Raw genomic sequence first — 21,687 nt, 5'->3', positions numbered from 1 at the left:
GTTTGTCTTGTTTCCATCAGGGTCCCCCATTTTCAATTCATATAGACATTTATGACATACACAACATACATGACATTTATGGCATAGGGACATATAGGTATTTAGTACTGATACATTTGTGACATAAACGGTATTCAAATATACAGTACTGTTACCCCTAGATCCTGACAGAGTATATACATATGATGAGGAGGGGACTGTACATTAGGAGGGGGTGGGTGGGTGGGAGAGAGATATACATACAGCGGGGAGGGAATATAAACATGCGGTGGGGAGGAGACTGTCTATTAGGAGGTGGTGGGGGTTTTGGGCATTTACGGTGGCCAGTTTCGAATTGCAGCCTCCCGTAGGTGCTCTTTAAGAGCTGTTTTGAATGTGGGTAGGGATTCACATTCACATTTACAGCTTTGGGTAGGGCGTTCCACATTGATGTGGCATAATTGCGAAACGTATTTAGTCCCTTGTTTGAGCCGAATCTGGGTTTAACATGATTTGTTGAGCTTCCTCTGGTGTAGTGGTTGTGGTATTCACTGACCTTTGGGAAGTATTTTGACATGTACATGGGTACCTTAGTCGTATAGTGTATCTTGTAGACAAGGCCCATTGCAAGTTGCTGTACTCTGTCGTCTACTCTAAGCCATCCTAGGTTGTCAAAGTGGGCAGGGGTGAGGTGGGTTCTGGGGGTTAAGGTCAAGTAGTAGTCTGACCAGTTTGTTTTGTGATGTTTGTAATTTTGTTTTAAGCGCCTTTGAGGTGCTTTGGTACCATGAGGTGCACGCATAGTCGTAGTACCCTTGAATGAGTGCTCCTGCCAGAGTCTTCAGGGTATTCTTGTTTACCAGAGAGGAGATCCGGTACAAGAATCTAGTTCGTTGGTTGACTTTTTTTTATCACATTGGATGCCATTTTGTCACAGGAAAGATTTGCCTCTAGGATGGAACCCAGGTAGGTAATTTCGTCTTTCCTTGTGACAATATTGTCACCCACTGCAACTGAGAAGCCGTCGGTCTTGCTGAGTTTGTTATTTGAACCGAAGAGAATGGACTCTGTTTTGCCCATGTGTAATGATAGTTTGTTATCAGCGAGCCATATGCAGATTTTGCCTAGTTCCGAGCTGAGGGTTTTTTCAACCTGCAACTTGTTCTTGTCAGAGACCAGCAGGGCTGAGTCGTCCGCAAACAGGAACAAGTTGCAGTCACAGGCTGACGACATGTCATTTGCATAAATTAGGAAGAGTAGCGGTCCTAGTATGCTTCCTTGTGGAACACCACAGCTCACTGTGAGGGGGGGGGGGGATAGAGTACCGTTTACCTCTACCATCTGTTCTCTCCCCTCCAGGTAGGATTGCATCCAGCTCACTGATAAGCTATCAAAACCAATTGCTTTTAGCTTGTCAATCAGAATGGAGTGATTAACACTGTTATTCCACAAGTTTTTCCAAAATTATTACGATGAAACACAGTGAAACACTGTTATTTGGCCGGTTTTTCCTAAATTATTACAATCAAACTCCTTCAATAAAGTGACGGAACTTGAAACACTGTTATTTTACAGGTTTTTCCTAACTTATTACAATCAAACCCCTTCAATAAAGTTATGCCACTAAAAACTCAGCAGAGAAACACTGTTATTTTACAGATTTCTCCTAAATGATTATCAAACATATTTAATAAAGTGGCACCACTAAAAAAGTTAAGCAGACAAACACTTTTATTGTACAGATTGTTAGAAACAAAAAGCTTCAAGTGTTAACAAGTGTTTATTTTGGAAGCACGTGTGCTGTATAAAACAGATTAAAATGATTTCAAACTTTAGCTTGCAGTGTTTGTTCAAATGTAATGTTTAAATACAGTATGTAAAGTTAAAAACCAATAGAAGTACAATCTAAACACACTATTTATGGATCAATATGCATGGCAGCTGCCACCATTGGTGTGTGAATGTGTGTGAATAGGTGAATGAGAGGCCATACGCGCTTTGGATAAAAGCGCTATTGCTATATATAAGTGCAGTCCATTGAACATAACATAATGGCCAAGTAGTAAATTAAACTTTATGTCCACAATTCTGAACTATCCCTTCAATGTCATCAGATGATTTCAACTTTTAAAAGCGGCGAAAGCAACATATTGTGCTGTTGAACCGAGGGGGTTGTGGTCAGGTCTACAGTTTTTTAGCTTTACCATTTCAGTTTTATATTGTTTTCCACAATATTCTCCCGACCCCTGGGGGCTCCATAATATGTGTGAACATTATACTGTTTAATTCAGAATCCCAACTATACAGTGTATTACTAAGTCAAATCAAAACATACCACACCACAAAAGGTCAATGAATCGGTGGCACAAGTGAAGAGCAGATAAGGAACAATCCTCCAGATTGGCAGTAATCAGCTGGATCCTTGGTGCATGGTGCATCTGGGAAAATGAAAAAAAGGACACTATGATTCACTGGAAAGTCCTTGAAAAGTAGGATTTAATGGGTTACCATTCCTCAAACTTTATTCAATAGTCTGTACCGACATTTGCCACTATTACACATTTTGGAAATGTGAACAGAGTACTGTCAGCTTTGAGAGTGCTAGTTGCATGTTTGTTTAGCAATAAAAACATGCACCTAATGCACGTCCTGTCAGATAAAATTGAATCACCAAAAGAAGGAAGACGTGGATTCACAACACCGGATACCAAGCCACCGGGGCTGTGAAACATTTTGAGCGAGTAGCCAATCTCGTCACGTGACACTTTTAGGGGCAAACATACCTTTTCCCATAGACATACATGGGTAAAGAAACGGCTGGGGAAATCACTCAGGCGTCGCACAAAGTCCAAAACTACTCTTAACCCTTGTGTCTGAAAACTAAAGCGTTACTCAATTGTCCTCTTCAAAAACACTATGTTGAAGGTGATAGTGGTGTATTTTTTAGACCCTCTTGCTTTGCTGCTGGGAGGGGGGCTCCTTCATCTCCTCTCACTACCGCAGGTGAGACACCACTAGGTTGCTTGTGGTAAACAGGGCTTCTACCACTAGTGGGACGGAACCATGGACTAAACTCCTCTGATGCTGCTGCCACTTTCACTTTTGAGGTTAGCTCACAGGAAATTCAATTGAATAGCCTATATTAATATAAATTATATTAATAATGATTTGAAGATGTTTACACTTTTTTTTACAACCCTACTGTTCTCCAGAGAATTAAATAAAGGTTTGATGATGATGACATGTGCTCGAAGAGAGATATAGATAGAGTGGGTGTGTTTGTACATGCAAGTTATACTCACATCAGCTTAAGGGAGATGCCATCCATGTAAATTCAGCATAGGATGATTCAATGGCCTTGTGGTCAGCAGGGTCCCCCCCTCTGGCTGCTGGCCTCTGGTAGAGGTGTAGATCACCAGTGGCATCCCTCTGAGAACACAATTAGACTTTAGACAGTGGCCTGCGAGCACGATGAGCCTCATTTTCTAATTTTGAGATTGCTCTATCTATCCGATCTCATTACAAAATACTTGCCTCCTAGATCACTAAATGCGGGGCTATTGATCCCTAGGGTAAAATGCATGCGTGGGCTGAGCTCCCAAAGCGCCATGTGACTTGCAATACCAAGCTTGGCCTCTAAGCCCTTGTTGCTTTAACAAAAATTACAGGGGATCTGGGGGAGATAGTGTGAACCTCTGCATGCGTTACGTTCCCCCAGTGAAACTCCTCGCTGTCAGGTGAAAAGAAGCGGCTGGCGACTCCACATGTACTGTACCCTCCCCAGGCCAACAGCAATGGGCAACGCGTGCAACGACCAGGAAGGGAATTGGCATAGCAACTAAATTGCGATGGGTGAGAAATACAGGAAGCCCAAAAATAAATGGAATTAAAAAAAATTACAATTGTATATAATTAGGAATAATCTGAGTGTTATTCAGTGGACTTCTCCTTTAAAAAGGAATGCACCAACTTTGTGGGAAATTTGCTTATTTGCCATCTACCCTGGAGTTAGACAAGCAGATTGATCAGTTAGCCTCATAGCATAATTGCCTAAGTCATTTTTTGGCCAAATTGATATTTCTGCCTAACTCTACTCTCCTCACTGCTGCACCACCCTGGCTTAGTGGCTGTGTCCTGAGCCAATCAGGACCTTGTTAAAAAATGGGCTGTTTAAGGAATTCCAGGCCTTGACTTTATTTTATTTTTTTATCAAGCATTTTAAGCACTTCAAGGACCTTGTGCGAACCCTGGATATATATACTCTGAACTATTTTTTGCCGAACCGCTGCTGCCTGACCGCAGTGATTTCATCACCTCAAAAGCCCAGTTTAAAAAAAAATAAAGCGTTTTTCGTGACTGTTGGGAACTAGGCTACACTGACACACCTACTTCCAGTGTACAGAGAAGAAAAGGGTATGTATCTGCTTGTCCAACTCTAGGTAGATGGCAAATAAGCTAATTTCCCAAAAAGTTGGCGTGTTCCTTTAAGCCTCCAAAGAGACCTTTGCTGGAGTGGTCACAGCTAAAAATGTCAACGCATACTGTACACTTTTAATTACTACACTCTCCTGGAACAGGGCAGGCCAGTTTAACTCAGACCAGGGGCCTCTCCTCCACAATCTGCATTCGCCTGTAGGATAATGTATTTTCCATTTTCACTTCAATGACGACTTCATTGTCATGCTTTTTCCTATAAGATCACTCTTGTAAGGAAAAAGACACATTCTTGGAAAAAGCCACATTCTTGATTACTTACCATCATAGTAGGAGGCTGCAAAAGCTGTTTACTGTGTTATTTGGACTGCCTGAAAAGGAGAAGAGAACATTGAACAAATTAGAAGAACTTCTTGTTCCAGCATTGAGTGTTTAGTCTATACCGAGAGCGCTAGCTCAATTCAACATTAGTTTACCGTAATATACAGACAAGAGAGCTAAAAGTACTATTAATATGCTTATCATTTAACAGCAAGCGCAAAGTCAGTCAAGGGGTCTGGGGGAGCTGTCGCCGGCCCCGGTGAGGCGTGCTTTGATTGAATATTTTGATTGAATACTTTATTTTGACACAAATCGTAGGACAAAAAAACATTTTAAAAGACAAGACAATAACAGTGTCAACAACGCTGGTCAAAAATGGATAAAACACAATAAAGCCAAGGCTTGTTTCCATTGTGGTCCATATAATGGAACATAAAAAGGCACAGAAACACAAATGGACATGTACACTAGACAGGATACATCCTAAAAATTTGTATAAAAACGCCTAACCTGACAACTCATACAGTTAACTAATGTTAAAAGAAAATCCGCAAACCCTTAAAAGCAACTCATGATAAAAGAAATAAAAGCCAAGTTATGATAAAAGAGATAAAAAAACATTTTAATACCAATTTGAGTTGCTGCTGAGCCATGTTTTTAGGGCGGATTTAAATCCGAGAGGGGAGTTCAGGAGTTTTATGAATGTTGGCAGGGCATTCCACATTACCGTAGCCGAGTAAAAAAATTCATCTTTCCCCATGCATGTCCTGACTCTCGGCGGGACCTGGTCCGTGGGGCTTCCTCTTGTGGCGTGTTTGTGGACATCTCCTACTTTATTAAAATAATTTACTAGGTACTTGGGGACCGTTTCTTTCAGTACTTTAAAAACCAGTAGCATTTTAAGCTGGTGTACCCTTTCTTCAACCCTAAGCCATCCCAGACTGCTAAAGTGGGCTGGCGTTAGGTGAGTCCTAAAGTGAAGGTTGTGCAGGAGTCTCACTAGTTTGTTTTGGGAGGTCTGGAGCTTTGTCTTCATTTGTTTTGATATGTTGCTGTACCATGAAGTGCAAGCATAGTCAAAGTGACATTGGATGAGGGCTCCAGCTAGGGTCCTCAGAGCGTTTCTATTTATGAATGAGGAAATTCTAAATAAAAATTTGGTTTTTTGATTGACCTTAGTAATAACTTTTTGTGCCATTTTTTCATTAGAAAGTTTGTTATTTAAAATAAAGCCCAGGTAGGTGACCTCCTCTTTATCCTCAATAACGTTTTCACCTACTCTAATTTTAAAACCCTGGGATTTCTTTAGGTTGGCGTTTGACCCAAAGAGTATAGCCTCTGTTTTTCCCAGATGTAGAGACAATTTATTGTCACTGAGCCAAGAGCAGATCTTTTTCATTTCACTGCTCAGGACACTTTCCACTTTAGACTTATCCCTGTCAGAGACCAGGAGTGCCGAGTCGTCAGCAAACAGGAACAGGTTGCAATCGCATGCCGATTTCATGTCATTAATATATATTAAAAACAGTTGAGGCCCCAAAATGCTTCCTTGGGGGACCCCACATGTCACTGGAAGGGACGAGGACAAGGTGCCATTGATGTCTACCACCTGTTCTCTTCCCTCCAGGTAGGACTTGACCCATTTGGCTGACTTGCTATCAAAGCCTATCGCTCTCAATTTTTCTAGTAGGATGGAGTGGTTGACCGTGTCAAACGCCTTTTGCAGGTCCAACATTACCATCCCGCAGTAGTTCCCCTTGTCCATCTCCCGTTTTATATAATCGGTCAGGTACAGTAAACAGGTGTCAGTGGAGTGTGATTTTCTGAAACCTGATTGGAACTGGTACAGTAGTCTATGTTCAGTCAGGTAGTTGTCTATCTGCTCATATACCAGCCTCTCAATTACCTTTGATATGGAACAAAGGATAGAAACGGGGCGGTAGTTACCTGGATCTAGTTTGTTTCCTTTTTTAAATAGAGGGGTTACCCTAGCAAGCTTGAGTTCTTGCGGGATGTGACCCTGATTGATGGAGAGGTTGGTGATATGGGCTACAATGGGAGCTATGATGGAAGCAGAGTCTCTGAGAAATCTGGTGGGAATATTGTCATGGCCTGTGGCTTTTGTTGGCTGCAGCATACTGAGCTTTTTCATAACCTCTTCAGTAGTTACTTCAGTCAATTTAAAATCATTTTCACGTACACCCAGTTCCTTATAAAAGGCCTGGATGTGCTGTATGCCATATCGGCCAGAGTGGATCGGCAGTTTGTTCACCAAAGTGGTAGCAACAGTTGTGAAGAAGGTGTTTAAACAATTTGCCACGCTCAATTTGTCAGAGATGATCGTGTTTTCAGGTTGAGATTTGTGGTTTTAGTCTTGAGTCTATTATTGTGACCCAGTGTTTTTAAAGACTTCCACAGTTTTTGAGGATTATTTTTATTTTCCTCAATTTTTTCGTTAAAATAGTTCAGTTTTGCTTTTTTGATCATATTAGTTACTCCATTTCTTAGTGTTTTACAGGTCTCAAAGAGCTGTTCATTTTTAGTTTTTCTGTATTTAGAGAAGCTCTCATTTCTCACTCTAATGGCTTTTAGAATCTCGGCAGTGACCCAGGGCTCTGTTCTAGCTTTGACCCTGGTCACCTTTGAGGGTGCAAGCGTGTCAATAACTGAAAGGAAGGTGGTTTTAAAGCATGACCAAGCTTTTTCTGTCGATGTGCAGTTTAGTACATTTGTCCAATCTACTTTGTCCAGAGCTGTTCTTAAGGCTTCACTTGTGTAGTTTTTCAGAGATCTGAATCTGATTGTGTTGTGACAATTTATTACAGGTCTGTGAATTTTACGAGTGCAGAAAATGATGTGATGGTCACTTAGACTGCACTCTATCACGCCACTTCTAGAGATCTTGGTCTGGTCTGATGTCAGAATTAGATCAATGATGGTTTGTGTGGAAGAGCAGACTCTTGTGACTTGAGTGATCAGCTGATTTAAGTCGTGTAGGTTGCAGTAATTTCTGAATGATTTAAAGATTGGTGCATCTTTTTTAAGAGTGTTGGTATTAAAATCTCCAATCAAAATCACCTCAGATTTACAAAGATCCACTGAGCTCTCTTCCAGTAAATCATAAAATGAATTTTGAGTTGGAGGTCTGTAGAGGACACCGATTAAGAGAGGTTTTGTTTTAGGAAAAATTATATCAAGCCACACTGCTTCGATATCATTGTGATTTAACTCGGGCCTCATGTTAAAACAAATGTCCGCTCGGACATAAACACATACACCCCCCCCATTTCTATTTCTGTCTTTACGTATGACAGTGTAATTTTCTATTTCAATCTCAGAGTCATTTATGGAACTGTCCAGCATTGTTTCAGAGAAAGTTAGTATTGCGGCTTTGCTATTTCCAAACATTATTCTGATTTCGTCCATTTTATTGATTAAGCTTCTTACGTTGAGATGAGTGATATGGAGTCCTCTGGAAGAGAATACACTGTCCATTTCTGCGGTAGTTAGAAGATCCGCGCTGCCTCCCTCGTCCGCTGTGTCCGACGGGCTGTAGCAGGAGCCCACGGAGGGCACCCTAATCTCCTCTGGCGTTTGCAGCTGAGTCGACTGAGACAGTTCTGGGCCTGGATTCGGTTGTACGTTACCCGACATCAGGAGTAGGAGAATTAGAAGCCAGGTCCTCCTCGCTGGGCTGTTCGGCTTGCCGTCGCAAGTGCGCGCTGCATAGGGGGAAAGTCGCCCATTTCCCTGGGCCCACAGACAGCGTAGTCCTCGCGGCAGAACACCGAGTAGTTGAGACGTCCATGAGAGAAAGTCCTCCCCGACCAGCAGGGTTTTCATGGCAGGATCTCTCACTGAATCCGGGGAATCCATGGTGCCTGGGGTAGGCGGCGGCCACACATCTAGCGGTGTGTCTTGTGGATCTTCCGCGTCAGCAGGGACACCAGTCCCGGGGATCCCCAGCACCAGGTAACCGACCAGGTAGTCCCCGATGTGGAGGGGACGGGACTTCCACTCACCGAACTACTGCCCTACACGAAAAGTGAAAAAGGCAAATAAAAAGAACGAACTACAAATTCAACGACAGAACGAAGACAGAAGAGAAGAGGATGAGATAGAGAGAGATGGAGAGAGAGAAGAGAGAGAGAAGGAAAGCAAGATAACAAAATACAACAAGAGCCACAGCAACAATAATAATAATTTTTAACAATAATTTGTGATGCCATCACACAAACTGGCATTTAAAGGGTTACAATTCGAAAATGTATTGAATATGTGTTTTTTTGTATACAATACTTTGTGATGCCCATCACAAACACTGGAATTTAAATGGTAAAAATTCAAACATTCCTGCACCAGAATGCAGGAAATTAAGTCTTTGTAACAAAATAATGGTATTAGGAATACATTTGCCTCCTGCGTGAACTGTGCATAGCTGAATAGACTATTTTAACGTCGGTCATATGGTGGTACTTGGAGAGCCAGCTACGTTCTCAGGTGGTACTTGGTGTAAAAAGTTTGAGACCAGGGTGGATTTTTCAATAGTCTTCACCGTGATAAATCAATAAGTAAGGGATAATGTATAGCTACGAGGTCATTGTCGCAAAATAATTGACCGACACAGAGTTTAGAACACAGAGGCGCAGCCGAGGTGTTTTAAACGTCAGTGAAGGTCAATTATGGGAGCTCTTTGTTTTACATCTATAACACTGGATCAGTCTTTATTGTCGGCTATATCTACAACACTGGATCAGTCTTTATTGTGGGCTATATCTACAACACTAGATCAGTCTTTATTGTGGGCTATATCTACAACACTAGATCAGTCTTTATTGTGGGATATATGGGATCAGTCTTTTAGTAGTCTCACCATGAATGGAGTAGCTGTTTCTTGACACTGTAGTTATCCCAGACACCTGCATCACCTGCCACCATGGGTTCACCTGTGAAGATGAAAGATAATTATGAACTCCCCAATACCAGTGGACCATAACCAAACAGTGATTTGAGCCATGTGGGAGTAAGACGTGATTCTAAATGTTGACACCCACACAACAGCGCAGAATGACCTGTTCACTAAACAGGTCATAAAGTCATAAAGTGTAATCTTGTAAACTAAGATTACAAGTTTGTGCTGGTCCGCTGAATACATGTAGGGGAGAAGAGAGAGCTCTCCTAATGCAGAGGTACAGACCAGAGTTAGTATAGCACAGATATAGGAGTCCAGGGAGAGGTACAGTAGCATCCGTGGGTGTTCTCTGTGCAAAAGAGATCACTTGAGGAAGTTGACGGATGTAGTAACGTTAGTCAGGGACAAGGTCAGAACTACAAGGTTTTCGTTTTTTTTTAATTTATTTGGAATTCTAGAACTCTATAGCTTTCAGCAGAATGTTTAGTTCTCAAAACACACTGTACATCACAATGCATCCATTACTTTATCCACACGGTCCCCTAGTGTTAATGTACACAGTGGGTGCAGTGTGACTAACCTGTGCTAACCTGAAAGTCCCAGATTAAAAAGTATATATATACACAGTCACACACGCACAATAAAACATTTTATACATCACTTACAAGCATGACCACTTAGTACCGATAGATCTTGACTGTCTTGGGAGAGAGAGAGAGAGAGAGAGAGAAGGCATTACAGGATGACTCTTTGAAATGATGTCCCAGATTAAAAAGTATATATTATATATACACAGTCACACACACAATAAAAAAAAATGTATACATTACTTACGTTACGACCACTTGAAGTAGTTGTTCTTGAGCTGTCTTCTGCGTTCATCTCATTGATGAGATCCAGCACTGTAACAGTATTTGCAACAATGAAATTATATATTTTATTACAACTCTATCAGCTGAGTAACAATATTCATCAAAGTGTTGCGTGTTAAAGTGTAGGTTAGTTTATTAGTGCATGACAGTAAGGTTAGCATACTTTTCACACTATAAGCCCCACCTGAATGATAGCCAGTTAGCAGCTCCGGGTACAGTAGGTACCAACGTTAGCTCTCATAACGTTAGCCAGTTTGCAGCTCCGGGTACAGTAGGTACCAACGTTAGCTCTCATAACGTTAGCCAGTTAGCAGCTCCGGGTACAGTAGGTACCAACGTTAGCTCTCATAACGTTAGCCAGTTAGCAGCTCCGGGTACAGTAGGTACCAACGTTAGCTCTCATAACGTTTTTTACATAACGAGTTTACAGATCCCGCCAGTTTCATAATATCGAGCTAATAACGTTACAGTAGTCACTGAAAACACAGACTAAACAGCACTCATTTATATCAGCGGCACGCATTACTTATAAATAATAAAATATATGTGTTGCACAATTACCTGAGGAGAAGATGCAACAGTTGGTCACGACGTGGTGCAGGCTCTGTCTGTAACGCGCTTCAATTCAAATTTCAAACCGGGATCCCCCACAATGCAACGCATGAGTGTTGCCAGATTTGAGAGTCTGCCTTCATCTGACAAACCTTTGATAATAATGGGCGGTTCGGATATTGTTAATCCGATCTGGCAACCATGCTCTTCCTTGTTTCTCCGCACAGACTGACCACGGTTTTGATTGATTGATTGAAAACTTTGTTAACAGATTGCAGAATGGGTACAATACAGTACAGCTCAATACATACAATTGTTAAGGGCATGCAGACCAGAGAAAGACTTTCATCTTGTTTACATCAGGGTCCCCCATTTTCAATTCATCATAACATGACATGTGATATAGATTGAGTGATATAGATTAGATTAATCTGTCTAGTTTAGTTAGGGTACATGGTACTACATGGCACTACAGGGTACTACATGGTACTACATGGCACTACATGGTACTACATGGTACTACATGGCACTACATGGCACTACAGGGTACTACATGGTACTACATGGCACTACAGGGTACTACATGGTACTACATGGTACTACATGGCACTACTGGGTACTACAGGGTACTACATGGCACTACAGGGTACTACTTGGCACTACAGGGTACTACATGGTACTACATGGCACTACAGGGTACTACATGTCTGCTCTTTTGCAGCACCACAAACATGGGAACTCTCTAACTCCTCCCCCCCCTCCCTCCCCCCTTCCCCCCCCCCCTCCCCCCCTTCCTCCCCCATCTCTCTGAGTGCCCGTCTCCTAGCGCCGACTAAGGTGATGGATGCCTCGGGGTCTTGGCCAAGATTGCAGTGACTGCTCTACATGCACCACGAGGCCTTGGATCAGTTACTTACCGTCGTCTGTTAACAGACTGTTAACAGTTTAACAGTCAACGCGGTTTCATTGCTGGGTTAAGTACTTCTATTCTATTCACATAATATGCTTACTTCATATATCTACTCCATTCACATATATGCTTACCACTTGTATCTATTGCTATGTCCGCCCACTACAATCACATGAGCTGTCTAACGCCTGTCCCGTCTCCCTGTCCCCCTGTGAGTTGCTGTCCTGGAGTGCTGACCGGAGTGTCGGACGTCCCGTGATGAAGGCCGGGAGAATGCGACCCCCTCTGCGTGCCCCCCTGTCTCCGGAGGAGAGTGCCGGACGTCCCGCGATGATGTCGGGGAGTTCGCGACCCTCTCTGCGCCGCCCCCTATCTCCCTGTCTCCGGCTGTCCCTGAGCAATGACCGGAGTGTTGAATGTCCCGTGACTAAGACGGGGAGGACGTGACTCTATTTGCGCCGCCCCTGTGCCTCAAATAGATCCGCTATCAGCTCTATCTTCAATCTTTCAAAATGTTCAGTTGCTATCGCTATCAGCTCTATCTTTAATCTTTCAAAATGTTCAGTTGCTATTGCATGCACTCATCTGTGTTTCACTTCACACTTGAGTGCATGCTTACCAACTGTAAGTCTGCAACACTACTATCACCGACATCTAAGAAGGGAGATCCCCCCTTGAATCGCCCTTCTAAGGCTTCTCTCCTCCACACTGCCTGTGGAGCATTTTTCCCTATTGTTAGGTTTTAGTGAGTTTTTCCTTACCTTCGCGTGGGGTATGTCTGGGAGTGCTTGCATTCTTTCATTTATTTGCATTTATCTTAAATTTGTTGGACCTTATGGTGTTCTTGTTCCTGTACTGCACAAGCACAACTGTACATTGAAATATTGACAAAACCATGTTTGGTACTTTACTGTACATTGGAGGGGGTTGGGTTAGGAAATTTACAGGGGCCAGTTTCGAATTGCAGTCTCCCGTAGGTGTTCTTTGAGAGTGGTTTTGAAAGTGGGTAGTGATTCACATTCCTTTACAGCTTTGGGTAGGGCGTTCCACATTGATGTGGCATAATTGCGAAACGTGTTCCTGTTTGAGCCGAATCTGGGTTTAACATGATTTGTGGAGCTCCCTCTATGGTGTTGTGGTCGTGGTATTCACTGACCTTTGGGAAGTATTTTGACATGTACACATATGCTTGATCGTGTATAGTGTATCTTGTAGACAGGCCCATTGCAAGTTGCTGTACTCTGTCGTCTACTCTAAGCCGTTGTCACGTGGGCAGGGGAGAGGTGGGTTCTAGGAGTAAGGTCAAGCAGTAGTCTGACCAGTTTGTTTTGAGATGTTTGTGTAGCAGGGTGGATTATCCCTACTTTATGAGAGTAGATGTACACTGTCACCAGGTAGGGGGGGACGCAGCAGATCTGAGTCCAACTGAATCCCCGACTTTAGTGCAGGAGTATTAGAGTGGAGCTTTAGCAGAGGGAGTGGATGGGGCCTAGGATTTACTAACCTAGGTGTAGTGCGCTGGTCCAGCTTTAACAAATTATCTCTGTATCTTTTCAATGTAAATAATAAATCAGTAACCTCACAAAGATACTAATCTAATTATCTTTAAAGTGCACTATGCAGTGATTTGGAGACTCGTGTGACTTGGAGACTCGTGTGACTCGTGTGACTTGGAGACTCGTGTGACTTGGAGACTCATGTGACTTGGAGACTTGTGTGACTTGGAGACTTGTGTGACTTGGAGACTTGTGTGACTTGGAGACTTGTGTGACTTGGAGACTCGTGTGACTTGGAGACTCGTGTGACTTGGAGACTCGTGTGACTCTTGTGACTTAGAGACTCGTGTGACTTGTGTGACTTGGAGACTCGTGTGACTTGTGTGACTTGGAGACTCGTGTGACTTGGAGACTTGTGTGACTTGGAGACTCATGTGACTCTTGTGACTTGGAGACTCGTGTGACTTGGAGACTCGTGTGACTTGGAGACTCGTGTGACTTGGAGACTCAGGAGACTCATGTGACTTGGAGACTCATGTGACTTGGAGACTTGTGTGACTTGGAGACTCGTGTGACTTGGAGACTTGTGTGACTTGGAGACTTGTGTGACTTGGAGACTCGTGTGACTTGTGTGACTTGGAGACTCGTGTGACTTGTGTGACTTGGAGACTCGTGTGACTTGGAGACTCGTGTGACTCTTGTGACTTGGAGACTCGTGTGACTTGGAGACTTGTGTGACTTGGAGACTCGTGTGACTTGTGTGACTTGGAGACTCGTGTGACTTGTGTGACTTGGAGACTCGTGTGACTTGTGTGACTTGGAGACTTGTGTGACTTGGAGACTCATGTGACTTGGAGACTTGTGTGACTTGGAGACTCGTGTGACTTGTGTGACTTGGAGACTCGTGTGACTTGTGTGACTTGGAGACTCATGTGACTTGTGTGACTTGGAGACTCGTGTGACTTGTGTGACTTGGAGACTCGTGTGACTTGGAGACTCATGTGACTTGGAGACTTGTGTGACTTGGAGACTCGTGTGACTTGGAGACTCGTGTGACTTGTGTGACTTGGATACTCGTGTGACTTGTGTGACTTGGAGACTCGTGTGACTTGGAGACTTGTGTGACTTGGAGACTCGTGTGACTTGTGTGACTTGGAGACTCGTGTGACTTGTGTGACTTGGAGACTTGTGTGACTTGGAGACTTGTGTGACTTGGAGACTCGTGTGACTCTTGTGACTTGGAGACTCGTGTGACTTGGAGACTTGTGTGACTTGGAGACTCGTGTGACTTGGACACTTGTGTAACTTGGAGACTTGTGTGACTTGTGTGACTGGGAGATGTGGTAAATACACAGGTCACAACATGTTTACAGGAACGTTTGGGAGTTGTATTTTGATTGTATATTTCCTGACTGTAGGCTAGTGTTGTGGCTGAATAGTCGTTTGACACAGCAGGAGACGTTATTTCCAATTTCAACAAGCAATTTATTTAAGGAAAGAAGTTTTAACAGAAGAGCTATGGATTTAGCAGACGGTCACCATAACTTGAAGAAAAACACTCTGACTTCCCAACTCCACGTGCCCCCAGATAATACCTTCCCAGCCCTGCCCCAACATGACAGATATGATGACGTGACATATTATATCAGATATGACATGACGTACATTAAGATGACACATAGATTTAACATCGAAGAGAGAATAAAAACAGAAGATAAGTCTAAAGGTTTATCGTCCCTGAGATAAAGCTGGAGTCAAGATTAAAGCAGAAAAGAACAAGATGTGATTTACTTGAAATATCTAAAGGTTTATCGTCCCTGAGATAAAGCTGGAGTCAAGATTAAAGCAGAAAAGAACAAGATGTGATTTACTTGAAATATCTAAAGGTTTATACTTGAGGTTGTTTTAAGAACATCAGCCAGACTGTCGCCCTAGTGTCTTTGAGCACTGCTAGTTGACCTATATTAAACTAGTCCACCCCGTATACACATTTTCCACAACATTCCCCCATTTGGGGCTATCCCTAGTCCCACCCAAATCATATAACCAAGAAAATGTGAACGTCTAACTAAACGAGAAACCATATTTATATAATAAAAGTTTAAATGCCTAATCTAAACAAGAAACCTAGCCATATAATACATTTTAAATGTCTAACTAAACAAGAAACCTTACTTCATTCACTGGACCCCTAACGGACCAACAAAGGCTGACTACCGTTCTTACCAAAACACAAAACCGCTCAAAACAAGAGTAATAATAAAACATCAACAAAATACCCCAACTTATAATCCTAACCTGACAGACAAATCCCCCCAACCTCCACCGCTTACCAAATGAGCCACAGTTCCGGCCGGAAACCGCGACTCTCATCAGGGAAAGGAGAAGTTGACCGTCAGAACTAAACATAGAACATCCCTCCCCAAAAAAAAATGACATTGTCTCTTCCATAACATTGAGTCCTAGTGTCCATCGCTCAGCCCCCCTTCCATGCCCACGCCATAGTCTCTTCACCGTATTGCCAAAAGTCACATTTTGCCAATACAGCAACCACCACGCCACACCTCCAGTCCCGTCGAAACATGTCCCCATGCCAGGACGGGAGGCGCTGATCCCGACCTTACAACGCGTCCCCCCCATCTTCACACCTCCAGTCCTGTGCAAACATGTCACGACATGCCAGGACGGGAGGTGCCCATCTTGCCCACTGCGTCAGCCCCCCCCTTTGTCCCTTCAGTCCCCAGAACCGATCCCCAGAACACTTCTTCTCAATGCTTCCTCAGGCTCAGAACCGACACTCCGTACCATTCCATACCGCTGCCCCTTCCCATTCCGGTTTGACCAGGACCATGAGCAAAATAAACCAAAATAATAAAAAATAAACCATCCACTCAGACCATCCCCCGTCACTCTTAAAGGAAAGAACCAATACAAAATGTCTTCAAAAAAAAAACCTTACATGTTGTTTTCTTTTTCCCTTTCCCTTTCCCTTTCCCTTTCCCTTTCCCTTTTTTTTTTTTTTTTTTTTTTAAAGAGCCTAAGCTGCATGTTAGCCTAGCACAATGAATGGAAGCGGACATGACTGGGTAGCCTTTGGGAGAGGTGTTAGTTGGACAATGCCTAGGCTAACCAGTCATGCCCGCTTCCATTCATTGTGCTAAGCTAGGCTATCATTGTGCTAAGACTGAGCGAATTTTCCAAAATGTTGGCGTGTTCCTTTAAACTGTATAAAGTTAGCTGTATAAAGTTGTCTATAAAACACTTAATATTTCATTAGATGATTTGTGTACTTATATAAGCAGATAATTTTCTGCAGAAATGTTGTGCCTCTAATTAATGTGTTTCAGATGTACTCACAGTGCTACATGCATTGTATGGGATGCATGTGTAGCAGGGTGGATTATCCCTGCTTCGTGGGAACTGTGGGGTGCGGTCAATAGGTAGCGAGACACAGTAGCACCCTGGCCAGCTGCACCTCCGTCTTTGGGGTCCGGAGCGTCAACTGGAGGCGGGCAGTGGGGGTGAATGAGGCCCAGGGTTTACAAACCTGGTCTGGTACTCTGGTCTTCCTCCCTCTCTCTGGAGCAGTCAGCAGTACTCCCCAACACACCCTCACCCTCCACAGTTGCCCCTTTTTCCCTCCCACACCTACTGACCGGATGGTAGAGAAATAACTGGGTTCCCCCCGCAAGCAGTACCCTCCCTTAGTGACACCAGAACCCTTACAATGGAAATGGAAAAGGTAGAATAGCAAGGGGTTACAATTACATATATTACCCGTAGCAAAGGGTTAGGGTTAGGGTTAGAAATAATGAAAGACACACACACAAGACTCCCATCTACATCCTTTACTGTTATTTAAGGACTGGTCATCTACAAATATTTAATAGCAATGGGTCAAACGGAAGGTAGTTCTACTATTACTCAAGTTGTAATTCAATACCTTGCAAACACTTACGTTGTACACCCACACAGTATAGACTCAGGTATTGCAGACCCAAAGTTAATAGACCCAGATATTGTAGACTTCAATATACTCGACTCCTTACCCACGTCTGGGCTAGTACCAATAATAATACCTCTTCTTAGGCTTTACTTATATGGCAGCGTTACGTTTACCCCCAAGAGGGGAAGGGTTAAATTGATGGGAAAGTAATATTACACACACATTGTATCACGCTCAAAGAAAAGGAAATAAAACCAAAAGTGTGGGCCCACAATTACCAAAACAAAAGCCCTATGCTAATGCCGGCATGTAATGTTTATGGGGTACCCCTATGCACTGTGGTTAGCAAACACCAGCTTCGCCCGTAGGCTGCGACACACTGTGTAATGTACGATAGGATCCTGGTCACCGAAGTGCCAGTGTACTTAGCCAAGATGGCCGCCTCGCCACTCCGCTGTTGTCCGGGAGGCAAGATGGCGTCGAACGCTCTCGCTAGGATGTCGGCAGGCGGGCTAGCAGAGAGGCAGCGCTGGCTGAGCTGGTGCCGGCGATGACGACCTCTGCTGGTGGTAAAGAACTCCCCGTGTCCTGCAGGCAGCCTGGAGCAGGTGTGCTGCTGCTCTCCGGTGCAGACAGCTGTTGACGCCCGGGCAGACTGCTTGGAAGTCCCGCACGTCTCTGGCACGCAGACTATACCGTCACTGTAACTAAGTATACCACGAGCAATGCTACTGTGATCCTTAGCCGCACGCTACCTATACCGCTCACTGTAACTAGGTATAACTCGACTGTTAGTGCCTGACTCTGCACTTATTGTTCATATCATAACACTGGTACTGCTAGGATATCGTATCCACTAGCCAGTACCTCCTATCACCCGTTGTCCTCTCCCGGGGCACTCCGGCATAAACGTCAGCAACGGGGCTGTCTAGAGCTCCCCCGTTAGACGTGACTTCTCGTTGTCAAGTTCACTGCCGAGAAGAGAGCGACTTCCGCTGGCCTCCTCCCTTTATCATCTCTCAGCTCTCTCCGCCACTCTCTGCCTGCTACTGCCCCCTGCTGGTCCCGCCTGCCAGTCACAAGGGGAACGCACTGTAGAATATTATGAATCAATACTGTAATTCATAATCCGTGTTCCAATGCTCTTTGGACGGGGACGTTTGTGTCATTGTTCGTGTGAATCAATGACACTAGTTAGAATGTCTTTGTGTACAAAAAGGGATATAAACACAGTCAGCAGTTCTGAATAATATACCATATTTTCCAGACTGCTACATTTCCCCCCACTTTGAACTTGCTAAGTCCTCTGCAAGTTAACAACAAAACCCTGCATGTATGACAACGGTCCTGAGACCAACAGTTTCACACATCGGTCGACAATTACACATTATGCCAACAGTTTTACACACTCCCTCAGGAGTTGGACACACTGTTCCGCGAACACACTCCTGAGCACGTAATCCTGGCGATACCGAGCGGGTAGCCGACCTCTGGTGCTCCTCTGGGGCCGAGCGGCCTCCACTCTGGGGGGTTCCACCTCCCCCGCCTCCGACTCCGTGTCGGATTCCTCAGTGTCCGTCGGCGGGTCATGGACCACGGCCTCACCCTCCGGGGCCATCGATGGACCGCCCGCGGCCTCCTCTTCGACTCCGTCTCCGCCGCCTTCCCCCTCCTCTCCTGAAGGGGTCGACTCCACCTCTGACTCGGCGCTTACGGCCTCCTCAGGGGCGTCCCGCAGGGGACCGGGGTGGTTACACGCCCTAGGATGCGGTTCCCGCCGGTGCCCGAAAGCACCTCCGATGTCTGATTCGGACGAGCTCCGCGGTGCCACCGGGATCTGTCGAGGGGCCCTCCCCCGCACTTCCGGGTCAGAAGCCGGGAAGGGACAGGTCTTGAGCTGGTCTCGATGCACGGTCCTTTCTGGACCCCCTGCTTCAGGCCTGACCGTGAACACGGGCGTCCCTTCGTGGCTCTGCTTAACCACCACATATGACGTAGGCTCCCACTTGTCTTGTATCTTATTACGGCCCCGGATTCGGTGGTCGCGTATCAGGACCCGGTCTCCGGCCCGCAGGAGTGCACCTCTGCTCTTCCTGTCGTAAATTCTCTTGCGTCGATGGGACGCCTGCTTCGCCGTGGCCTCAGCGGCCTCCGTGGCGGCCTTTAGTCGCTCATGGTGACTCTGCACCCACTCGTCTAGGTCCGCCGCTCCCTCCTCAATGACGTCTCTGCCCCCCAGGACATCTCGGGGCATCCTAGCGTCCCTCCCGAAGAGCAGGTAGAAGGGAGAGTATCCAGTGGAGGAGTGCTCGTGGCAGTTGTACGTAAGTACCAACTCAGGTAGGTGCTCCTTCCAGTCCCGCTTCTTCTCTGCGGGCAGACTACGCAGCATGTCGTGCATTGTCCGATTAAACCTCTCGCACTGCCCATTCCCCTGGGGATGGTAGGGCGTGGTGCGGCTCTTCGAAATCCCATACAGTCGGCAGAGCTCCTTGATGACGCTCGACTCGAAATTTCGCCCTTGATCGGCATGGAGTCGGGCAGGGCAACCGTAGTACACAAACCAGTGCTTGATGATGGCAGCGGCGGTGGTCTTCGCAGTCTGGTCTTTGGTCGGTACGGCAATAGTGAATCTGGTGAACATATCGGTCAGCACCAGTACGTTCTCATAGCCACCCACCGACCTCTCCAACACGGTGAAGTCCATGGCCAGGACCTCCATGGGTGCCGTCACGTTAGTGCAGGTCATCTGTGCCTGGGCTTTAGGGAACACGTCGCGGGCTAATGCACATCGCTTGCATTGCTTCACCCATTGCTTCACCTCTTCTGCCATTCCGATCCAGTAGTAACCTCTCCTCATCAGGACCACCGTCCCTTGTCCCCCGTAGTGTCCCGCGTCTTCGTGCTGGGTCTCGTAGATCCTCCTTCGCAGGGCTGTGGGCACCACCAGCTGGAGAACCTCCTCTCCATCCCGGGGATCGCTTACGCGCCGAAACAGCACTTGCTGATGCAGACGGAATCGTTCCCACTGCCCGTATAACTTGCAGAGTTTCGGGTCTCCTTCCTTCAGCTGTACTTTAGTGGGGGGGACCCCCTGTGCCACCGTCCGCCACACCGGACCCAACTCGGGATCGTCTGCCTGGAGCTGTCGCATTTCCGCCCAGTCATATCCGCTGTTCCCCTTCTGTGTCGCTATCCGTCGTGCGCCGACACTCGAGACCTCCCGCGTCTCTGTCGGTCTCCCAGGGCACAGCAGGGCCCGCACTTCCTCCGCTGGGACCATGACGTAGCCCTCGCGGGCGACTGGGGCGGGGACGGACAATGGAACGGCCCGTTCCTGGAGACCCGGACGGGTGTGGGTGCCAGCCGCGGCTATCATTAGGAAGTCTTTCTCAGTGTCTTCCACTTCAGGTTCTGATCGCATCGGCATGCGAGACAGAGCGTCTGCGTTCTGGTTGAGTCGACCAGGTTTGTAGTGCACCACGAAGTCATACTCCGCGAGCTGAGCGTTCCACCGCTGCTCCACTGCTCCCAGGTTGGCCGTGCCGAGGTGTCTCAACGGGTTGTGGTCGGTGATCACGGTGAACTGGGCGTACATCAGGAGGTCTCTGAACTTCTCGGTGACCGCCCACTTCAGGGCGAGGAGTTCTCTCTCGCCCTGCGAAGAGCCGCTTAAAAGCTCCCTGTATTGCGTCTCCGCTCATCGGGGCCTCTCGTCCTTCTGCGGCTGCGGCGTGGACCAGGGCCTGGGCGCCACCCCTATTGGGGGGCAGGACCATCTCCTCCTCCGACCAGTCTATCGCCGCCATCATCAATTCGAGAAACGTCTGCTCTCCGTTCTCTTTTATGGACTTCTTCATCTCCCGTCGCAGCATCCCATCCTTCATGCCTACCACAAACTGCTCCTGCAGCCGGGCGGCAGGATCCGCGACTCGTTGGGGTTCCCGGCCCTGTATGCGACGCATCTGTTCCTGTAGATCATACGCAAACTCCCTCACGGTCTCGCCATCTCCTTGTCGGCGGTCGAGGAACTCTCTCAGGCGTTCACTGACCGAGGTCTTGTCTCCGTACGTCTCCTGCAGCACCCGGAACACGGCGTCCGGCTCCGGGGCGGTCCCTTCTAGCACGAAGCGCACTGTCCGTTTAGCCGCGCCCTTTAGATGCTGCTGTACGAACTCCGCCTGTTCGTCACCGGGCACTCTGCTGCTCCGAAAATGCACCTTCATGTCTCGGATCCAGTCGTCCACCAGCGGCTCTCCTCTCTC

The 21,687-nt window shown here is 46.0% G+C and overlaps 1 long non-coding RNA gene across 2 annotated transcripts; it reads right to left on the bottom strand.

Moving 5' to 3' along the window:
• Positions 1-1,747: 1,747 nt before the first annotated feature.
• On the bottom strand, positions 1,748-11,129 carry LOC311229361. Of its 2 annotated transcripts, none has more exons than XR_014619751.1 (8): positions 11,080-11,129; positions 10,481-10,548; positions 10,312-10,343; positions 9,608-9,680; positions 8,182-8,768; positions 4,736-4,784; positions 3,282-3,408; positions 1,748-2,417 (listed from the first exon to the last, which is right to left on the bottom strand). It is a non-coding gene; the product is annotated as an uncharacterized lncRNA (long non-coding RNA). The 2 variants fall into 2 exon arrangements; XR_014619752.1 differs by having other exon boundaries at positions 10,312-10,347; positions 11,080-11,127.
• Positions 11,130-21,687: the final 10,558 nt, after the last annotated feature.

The sequence above is a fragment of the Notolepis coatsorum genome (genome assembly GCF_963971535.1).
Source record: "Notolepis coatsorum genome assembly, chromosome: 5".
NCBI classification, from domain to species: domain Eukaryota; kingdom Metazoa; phylum Chordata; class Actinopteri; order Aulopiformes; family Paralepididae; genus Notolepis; species Notolepis coatsorum.
This window is presented reverse-complemented; position numbering and strand designations above follow the sequence as displayed.